The sequence below is a fragment of the Mirounga angustirostris genome, unplaced genomic scaffold (genome assembly GCF_029215605.1).
Source record: "Mirounga angustirostris isolate CCGP_5_RB_7025 unplaced genomic scaffold, mMirAng1.0.hap1 SCAF_11, whole genome shotgun sequence".
Lineage (NCBI taxonomy): Eukaryota > Metazoa > Chordata > Mammalia > Carnivora > Phocidae > Mirounga > Mirounga angustirostris.
In genome coordinates, this window is record NW_026991719.1 from 75,938,559 (window position 1) to 75,948,437 (window position 9,879).

The window sequence follows — 9,879 nt, forward strand, 5'->3', positions numbered from 1 at the left end:
ATAGGAAATTAAGGATATTTTAATGTGGACGTTTAGCCACTCACTCCCATGGCCACATCTTGGAGTTAATCATCATCCAGAATTGCTCCATTTTTGAAATCTTAATCAACTTTCAAGTTATGAAATGCAAATAGACATAGTACTTGTCAACAGAAATGGAGCAACAACACCTGATCAGGTCCAGGTGACAGAAAGGTTGAGCTACTCCTTCAAGCATTAATTTTACTGTCATTATCATGGACACATTTTCTTCTTCATTCTACTGGGATCACATTCCAGTTGTCAGAACAGTGTGCATGGGAGGTGGAATTTACCAGCACTCTCTTAACTACCTCTTACTTCTGACAGCAGTAACTGATCACTGGTGAATTCCTTTCAGTTGTCAGGTTCTCTCTCTTTCTGTGTGTGTGTGTGTGTGTGTGTGTGTGAATGTGCACAGGAACCAATTACAAAAAGATGCATTTCTGGCTTTATGACCCAGTGATAATGCAGGTCTCACTTATTTTAGATGGAAAAAAAAAACACTATATAATATTTATTGTACATATTCACAGATTTAAAAATCAACATTTGTGGGGCACCTGGGTAGCTCAGTCATTGGGTGTCTGCCTTTGGCTCGGGTCGTGGTCCCGGGGTACTGATATCGAGTCCCACGTCAAGCTCCCTGCTCCGCGGGAAGCCTGCTTCTCCCTCTCCCACTCCCCCTACTTGTGTTCCCTCTCTCGCTGTGTCTCTCTCCGTCAAATAAATAAAAAATCAACATTTGTGAAAATTGTCTAACACTGTGATTGTCAATCAGCTACTTTTAATTTATGCTTAGAAAATACTATACAAAAGAAGGTACTATATTATGTCATGGACTTTATTAGGGAGCATGTGCTATGAATCTCTGTTCCCTTCACAGTAGTTGTTTGTTTTAGGAAAATGATCCACTTTTATATTTATATCCATGAGAGATTAATTGCTTTTCCACTAGTTTTATTAGAAAGAATGATAAAACATAAGCACACTTGAATTTCCACAATTTAAAAACTCAAAATTCATCACTAAACATTTTTAAACCTTCAGAAATATTTCTTTCCCCCTCAAAATATATAATGAGTTAATTCCAAATGCTTGAGGTTAAATTATTGTAGTATTTTTATTCAGTAAATTACATGGCAGCTTGTAGAAGTTATCATAATTTAAGAAATGAATCTTGATAACTGATTTTGCTTTATATATATCCCTATGTTTTTATTAAATATAATTAGACTATGTTCAAGTATGCATATGATATTAAGACTTAGGATAAGTGGCATGCCTTTCTTGCTAGCATATTATTCAACTGATATAGGGCATACTGCATTTCTGGTCAGAATGATAGATAATGACTTTGTACAAGCTAATTTAAAATTGGATTCTTAATTTTCATTCATTTAATTATGAAGCAGCATTATAAAATCTCTACCAAAATAGTTCACATAACAGGCTGCTTTGAGGAAGCTTTTATGTGAAAGCACATTGTGTAAGCTTGGTCAGTCGCCAGAAGTAGTAGGATTTTGCCGAGCAAGTCATGGCCTTATTAGAGGATGCTGGCATAAACAGAAATGCAGATCAGTAAATGAAATGGAGAATAGAAAAAAACCAATAAAGATGGTGTATTAAAAAAGTTGAATGTAACTTATTAGAATACATGTTTAATAGTTCAATGTGAGTAAAGACCTGAGGAATGACCTTTCATTTCAATATAAAAGAAATGTAATTATAATTTATTCCAATTGAGCTCTTTTACAATAATATAGGATCATTTAGAGTTGTCTGTGAAAAATGGTTTTATTGATGGGCTGGTGCTAATGATAAATTAACTCTTCATAATACCAAACATTTTGACTGGTAGAGAACTTATAGAAATGATGAGACTTTTAAGAGCTATTTCTTCCTGGAGAATAAAATAATGAGGAACCTATACTAGTAAAAACATCCCAGCTTCTTATGATGATATTTATATCTACTGCAAAACTCAGGCTTTGTAATAGAAATAGCATGGCAGCCAAATTTTCTTTTAAAAGATAAAATGAATCCTGCAAACAACTTAACTGTTCAATTAAAATAATTATATAATTTCATTGTTATTTCATCTATTGAGATGTTATAATCGGATACTTTGCATGAAATAGGCTTCATCCCTACATAATAGGTCACATATGTTAGTCATAACACTGATGGGAAGAGAGATGACTGGTGACCCAAATCTTCAAATCTTCAGATTCCATCATGCTGCCTGCTCCTGTGCATGATTCCTGAGGAATATATATAGCACATAGGAGACAATGAATAAATGCACACTTCATTCTAGCTAGAGTAATGGCCTCAAATCTTTATGTAGTCTCAGGCTAAACTGGGCTGCACCATATGTAAATAAAGATGACTTTTTATGTACCCCATCCCCATCCAAGCCTAGCACCCAGACTGGAATTAACAAGAGTGACTTCTTAGCCCTTTTACCAGGGACCACTTTCTGGTCTTGACCCCTACCTTCTCTCCACCCTCGGGTCTCACACTCTGATATTGAGAGGTTGGACAAAGAGAAAATCCTCCTTGAAAAACCTAGTGTAGAATTGCTTAAACTGCCTTCTGTGCCCCAGACACTAACACTATGCCCACTTGGCTTTACATGAAAAGGAGTATGAGGGGGTCCCCAAAATAGAGAAGGTCCATCTTACCACACCTTTTACATGTAAGCACATCTGAAGCTTGAACTTATACTTCGTTCTCACACCAAAAACTCTCAAATTATGTGTTCTTTACCCTTATTAGAGTTGTTTCTTCTAGAAGATGGTGTTGTTAGCAGGGCATATTTGACCTTTCCCAGCAGTTAGAATGTGCCACTAACCGTAATTAGGACAAAAAGTGAAGAATAATTAGGCATCTCCTATTGGAGTTACTTTTCTTAATTCAGGGACACAAATCCTATCTAACACTTTATTGACCTAGTGCATATAAAGTAGTTCTTCAGCCAATCTAGTATTCAAGATAAACACATTATATAAACAACTTATAAATAAAAAGACTATGATAAATATTGTGAGATGTAGAGAGGATATGAAATACACATTAGAAAGAAGAGCTACTATTCTGAGGGAGAAGGAATTGGAAGAAGTAGGATTTAAAGAAAGATTTGAAGTATGTGTAATCTCTTGGGGTGCCTGGGTGGCTCAGTCAGTTAAGTGTCCAACTCTTGATTTTGGTTCAGGTCATGATTGCAGGGTCATGAGATTGAGCCCCGCATTGGGCTCTGCCCTAGGCATGGAGCCTGCTTAAGATTCTCCAGGGCATCTGGGTGGCTCAGATGGTTAAACATCTGCCTTTGACTCATGTCATGATCTCCAGGCCCTGGGATCAAGCCCTACATTGGGCTCCCAGCTCAGCAGAGAGTCTGCTTCTCCCTCTCCCTCTGCCTCTCCCCCTGCTTGTGCTCTCTCTGTCTCTTTGTCCCTCTCCCTCTCAAATGAATAAACAAAATCTTAAAAAAAAAAAAAAGATTCTCTCTCTCCCTCTCCCTCCGTCCCTCACTCACATGCTCTTTCTCTCTCTAAAAAAATAAAATAAATGAAGTATGTGTAATCTCTCAACAGCTCACATAGTCTAATATAGTAGCTATCAATATGTGGTTTGAAGGCCAGCAATATTAGCATCACCTGGGACTTGTTAGAAATGCAAATTACCAAGTTCCACCCCAGGTTTAATGAATTATAGACTCTAGCAATAGGGTCCAGCAATCTGTGATTTATCAATCCACCATATGATTCTGATGCATGCTAGAGTTTGAAGACCACCAGTCAAATCAATCATTAATCCTATATTTATTAATTGACTTATGTGCTAAATAGATACTTGGAAAATAGAAATAATTATAAGATACAGTTATTATTATTTAAAACATTCCAATGAGAGCCCAAATGTCCATCCACTAATGAATGGATAAAGAAGATGTGGTATATTTGTACAATGGGATATTACTCAGCCATCAAAAAGAATGAAATCTTGCCATTTGCAATGATGTGGATGGAGCTAGAGAGTATTATGCTAAGGGAAATAAGTCAGAGAAAGACAAATACCACATGATTTCATTCATGTGTGGAATTTAAGAAACAAAACAAATGAACATAGGGAAAAATGAGAGGAAAACCAAGAAACAGACTTAACTATAGAGAAAAAAGTGATGGTTGCCAGAGGGTAGGTGAGTGGGGGGATGGGTTAAATAGGAGATGGGGATTAAGAAGTGCACTTGTAATGAGCACCAGGTGTTGTATGGAAGTGTTGAATCACTAAATTGTACACCTGAAACTAATATTACACTGTATGTTAGCTAACTGGAATTTAAATAAAAACTTGGAAAAAAAATAAAACACTCCAGTGGAATTAGAATAGTCATCTTTGCTAAATTTTTAAAATTTTATTATATTATGTTAATCACCATACATTACATCATTAGTTTCTGATGTAATGTTCCATGATTCATTGTTTTCGTATAACACCCAGTGCTCCATTCAATATGTGCCCTTTTTAATACCCATCACCAGGCTAACCCATCCCTCCCACACCCCTCCCCTCTAGAACCCTCAGTTTGTTTCTCAGAGTCCATAGTCTCTCATAGCTCATCTCCCCCTCTGATTCCCCCCTTCATTTTTCCCTTCCTACTATCTTCTTTTTTTTTAAACATATAATGTATTATTTGTTTCAGAGGTACAGGTCTGTAATTCATCAATCTTACACAATTCACAGCACTCACCATAGCACACACCCTCCCCAGTGTCTATCACCCAGCCACCCCATCCCTCCCACTCCAGCAACCCTCAGTTTGTTTCCTGAGATTAAGAATTCCTCATCAGTGAGGTCATATGATACATGTCTTTCTGATTAACTTATTTCGCTTAGCATGATACCCTCTAGCTCCATCCACGTTGTTGCAAATGGCAAGATATCTTTTTTTTATGGCTGCATAATATTTCATTGTATATATATACACCACATCTTCTTTATCCATTCATCTGTTGATGGACATCTTGGCTCTTTCCATAGTTTGGCTATTGTGGACATTGCTGCTATAAACATCGGGGTGCATATACCCCTTCGGATCCCTACATTTGTATCTTTGGGGTAAATACCCAGTAGTGCAATTGCTGGGTTGTACAGTAGCTCTATTTTCAACTTTTTGAAGAAACTCCATACTGTTTTCCAGAGTGGCTACACCAGCTTGCATTCCCACCAACGATGTAGGAGGGTTCCCCTTTCTCCACATCCCCGCCAACATCTGTTGTTTCCTGACTTGTTAATTTTAGCCATTCTGACTGGTGTGAGGTGGTATCTCATTGAGGTTTTGATTTGGATTTCCCTGATGTCGAGCAATGTTGAGCACTTTTTCATGTGTCTGTTGGCCATTTGGATGTCTTTGGAAAAATGTCTGTTCATGTCTTCTGCCCATTTCTTGATTTGATTCTTTGTTCTTTGGGTGTTGAGTTTGATAAGTTCTTTACAGATTTTGGATACTAGCCCTTTATCTGATATGTCATTTGCAAATATCTTCTCCCACTCTGTTGGTTGTCTTTTGGTTTTGTTGACTGTTTCCTTTGCTGTGCAAAAGCTTTTTATCTTGATGAAGTCCCAATAGTTCATTTTTGCCCTGGCTTCCCTTGCCTTTGGCGATGTTTCTAGGAAGAAGTTGCTGCGGCTGAGGTCGAAGAGGTTGCTGTGGCTGAGGTCGAAGAGGTTGCTGCCTGTGTTCTCCTCTAGGATTTTGATGGACTCCTGTCTCACATTTAGGTCTTTCATCCATTCTGAGTCTATTTTTGTGTGTGGTGTAAGAAAATGGTCCAGTTTCATTCTTCTGCATGTGGCTGTCCAATTTTACCAACACCATTCGTTGAAGAGACTGTCTTTTTTCCATTGGACATTCTTTCCTGCTTTGTCGAAGTTTAGTTGACCATAGAGTTGAGGGCTCTCTATTCTGTTCCATTGATCTATGTGTCTGTTTTTGTGCCAGTACCATACTGTCTTGATGATGACAGCTTTGTAATAGAGCTTGAATTCTGGAATTGTGATGCCACCAGCTTTGCTTTTCTTTTTCAATGTAAAATAGTCATCTTAACAGGCACACTGTAAAAGAAACCTAACACAAAGTCATTGATAGGGACCAAGGGACTCACAGTGAAAGGAAGAAATTACAGAGACCTTCTACCCCAGTGGAGAGTTCCAAGGTATACAAAGGTGGAATGTACAATACACATCACTTCCCCTTTGTCAACATGGACATTATCATTCCCTTGATCCAGATGGCAGTTTTGAAAAATCAGAAAAGACACTATATCAGGGAGCCAGAGACAAGAAAAAGTAGAGCTGAAAAATCAGAATACAATCCAGATCAAAGCCAGGATTCAGGGAACAATTAAAACAAATAAACATTGAGCTCCTTAGATGTATAAATGTATAGTTCTCATCAATCTTAGAAAACATTTGGCCATTATTTCTTCAAACATTTTTTTCTCCTCTCTCACTCTCTTGTGACTCCAGTTTACAGGTATGCCAAACTGTTTATTTTGTCACTGCTTGACGTGGTTCCCTTTCACTTTTTTAGTCTTTTTTTCTCTCTATGCTTCAGTTTGCATAGTTTCTATTGCTGTTTTCAAGTTTACTGATCTTTTCTTCTGCAATATCTAATGCTGCTTATCCCATACAATAAAATTTTCATTTCAGATCTCTTTAATTTCTCTTTTCATTATGTTCATGTTTTCCTTTGCCTCCTTAAGTGTATGGAACATACTTATTACAGCTGGCTTAATGTCCTTGTTTGAAAATTCCATCATCTCTCATTTCAGGGTGTTTTTCTTCTGTTTATGGGTCACAATTTCTCTGCTTCTTCACATGTCTAGCAATTATTTTAGTGAATGCCAGACATTGTGAATTTTATGTCATTGAGTACTAGATTTTATTGTGTTCCTCTAAAGAGCATAAGACTTTATTCCGGCAGGGAGTTAACTAATATGAAGATCATTTGAATGCCTTTGAGGCTTATATTTAAGCTTCTTTTAGCCCCACTACTAAGGTATGACCTTTTTTTTTTTTTTAAGATTTTATTTATTTGACAGAGAGAGACACAGCGAGAGAGGGAACACAAGCAGGGGGAGTGGGAGAGGGAGAAGCAGGCTTCCCGCGGAGCAGGGGGCCTGATGCAGGGCTCGATCCCAGGACCCTAGGATCATGACCTGAGCCAAAGGCAGATGCTTAACGACTGAGCCACCCAGGCGCCCCTAGGGTATGACCTTCTGAGATGGCTTCTAAATGCCCCAGATATTCAATAATGTCTTTCCATTCTGACCATTTAGAACCAAAATGATTCCTAGTCTCCTGTGAACCTTTGAAACTTGTTTGGTATACAGATTCCTGATAATTTTTCTTTCCCTAACAGTTGTTATTTGCCTAACCTGATAGAGTTTTACATGATGTATGCACAGACTAGTTTCATCCAAAGACTTAAGGAGACTCCTGTGTAGATCTCTCCTCCCTAGTACTCTGCCTCACAAATTCTAGTTGCACTGGCCTTCCTGAATTCTGATTTCCTCCATTCAGGGAGATCTTCTCTCCTTGTGCTGCTGTCTAGAAAGTGTTTCCACCAGAAAATCAAGGTTTTGTAGGGATCACCTCATTTATTTCCCTCCTCTCAGGGATCAAAATACTGTACAGCCAATTGGACATTGTCCAATGTCTGAAAACAGTTGTTTCAATATATTTTGTGCATCTTTCTAGGTGTTTATGTTAGGAAGGCAAGTCTCACAGGAGATACTCTTTATGGATGGAAGCAGAAGTCCCCAAACTGCCCACCATAAAAACATGTAAGAAAATATAGCCACAAACAAAAGGGTCTTAAGGATGGGGAAGCTGAGAGAGTTGTGCTGATATATATTTGGTAAACATCTTTTGGAGTAAAGTATTTCCTACTGAATCCTGGTTTGTTTTAACGGTGTCCTGACCCCAATGACTGAGCATTCCATATGCACTGACACTAATAAATAATTGCTGTAGACATTAAATACTTCTAAGAGAATATCTAATTTATTCTCCTTATCAACAAGTCAGATAAAATGCAGCATTTGAATTACCTAGCAGATTTTTCTGTTCTTTTTTGGGGAAAGATGCTTTTTTATTATACAATAATATATGCTTATTATAAAAAAAATTAAACAACAGAAATATATAAAAGAATAAAAATAAAACCTATCCACCCCATTTCTTTCATTGTTAACACTTTGGTGTATCTACCTATAATCTATATCTACATCTCCATACCACAAAAGTGGATTTCTTTACCACTGCCCAGTACCATTGAAGAAGTAGTAATGGGACTTTCTCTATTATGCTACCATCACCCTTCTTTTTTGGGGAGGTGGGACTTACCAGAGTCCTGGGACATTGCCAAAGAGAAGTATCCACAAGGAACAGTTTGAATGGGATCCAGAAAAGCTCAGGGCCTACTTCTGCTGGATGAACAGCAGTGAGGACCACAGGCAGGTCTTAAGGCAAAGTTTTGTCTCACAGCTAAGAGGTGACAAGACCCTTTGGCATAGTTATATACTCACTTAACTAGTGATAAATGTTTGCTGGTATTGATTCAACTTTCATTTGGCTTTCTGACAGTGGCTACCAAGAGTACTTGGTTCCCCTTAATGCTAATTCCCTGCTATCATCCATATTCCCCCAGGTCCAGTCTTTTTTCCTCTGACTTATGACCATCTCCAAGGACTTTTCTTTTATCCCCACAAACACACTTCCTCTTACCCAAGAGACTCCAATCTAATCTCTTCCCATGACTAGGGGTGGAATGGGTAGACAGGGTCCATTTTTCTTCTGTTTTTTTTTTTTTTTTTTTGTAAGCTTTGTACTGTCACCAACTCTATGTTCTGCTTTCAAGAGGGCTTTCCCTTTTGTTTCTCCACAGACTTGTTTGAAAGTGAAAACAAAATTAAATAAAACAACAGAGGTATATTTTAACTCTTCCCCTTTTAATTCTTGCTATAACTATGTCAATCTACCTCCAAACCAGGCAAGTGAATATGATTGATGAGGGAATATGATTATCAGGAAGATCAGGAAGTGAAAGAAGAAAGAAAAGAACAAAAATGTAATTCAAGGTCATATTCTGCATCCTTACAAGCCACTACATATAGAAATGCTTCATAATACTAACATATTACTGTGTAAATTACCATAATATATTTAACCAGCCTCATTGATGCACACACTAAAGGAAAACATCTATATCTGCTCAAGTTTGAACAGCACTTATTTATTTCTATAGGAAAAAATTCCTGAAAGTGGAAATGCTGGATCACAGGGTATATACTATTTAAATTTAAAAGATAATATCAAATGGCTTTCCAAAACAGTGTACTGATCTATAGTTTTATAAAAATGTATGAGATTGCAAACACTAGATATAAAAAAACATCAATATTTGCCTATCTAATAGTTTAAAATATTTAATTTTTTAAAAATTCTGTTTTTATGATTAATAGGTTGAAAATATTTTCATATGTGTATGAGTTATTTGTATTTCTTCTATGAATTGTCTCTTTATATCCTTTGTGACTATTTAATTTGGTTGTTATTCTTTTATTTATTGATATGCAGCAGCTCTATATGTGTACAGATATTAATACTTTAGATGTTATACATTGCTATATATGTTATACATTGCCTACATATTACACATGCTTTTTCTAGTTTGACATTTGTATTTTTGCGTTATTTACAGAGTTGGGTTTTTTGCTATGTAGAGATGAATCCATTCAATAAATATTTATTGAGACTCTACTATGTGCAAACCTCTAGTCTGAGTTATAG